This window comes from Brassica oleracea, chromosome C7 (genome assembly GCF_000695525.1).
Source record: "Brassica oleracea var. oleracea cultivar TO1000 chromosome C7, BOL, whole genome shotgun sequence".
In the NCBI taxonomy this organism is placed as follows: Eukaryota; Viridiplantae; Streptophyta; class Magnoliopsida; order Brassicales; family Brassicaceae; genus Brassica; species Brassica oleracea.
The window spans coordinates 34,487,113-34,487,464 of record NC_027754.1 but is presented as its reverse complement, the minus strand read 5'-3'; positions in this window follow the sequence as shown (position 1 = coordinate 34,487,464).

Sequence of the window (352 nt, the reverse complement as noted above, 5' to 3'; positions counted from 1 at the left end):
TATTTTTATTTACGTAATATCTATATTTTATATTTTAAAATAGATATCTAAATTTTAATGTACTTTTTCCATTTTTTTTAAATTGTGTATTTACTTATACTATATATTTTACATTTTAAGATAGATGTTTAAATCTTAATGTGTATTTTCCATTTTCTTTAAATTGTATATTTCCATTTGTTATACTTTCTATTTACGTAACATCTATATTTTAAATTTTAAGATATATTTTTAAACCTTAATGTAATTTTCCATTTTAAAATTTCGTATTTACTTATATTATATATTTACTTATTATTTATTTTTCTTTATATCGTGTATTTCTATTTCTTATACTCTCTATTTACTAATG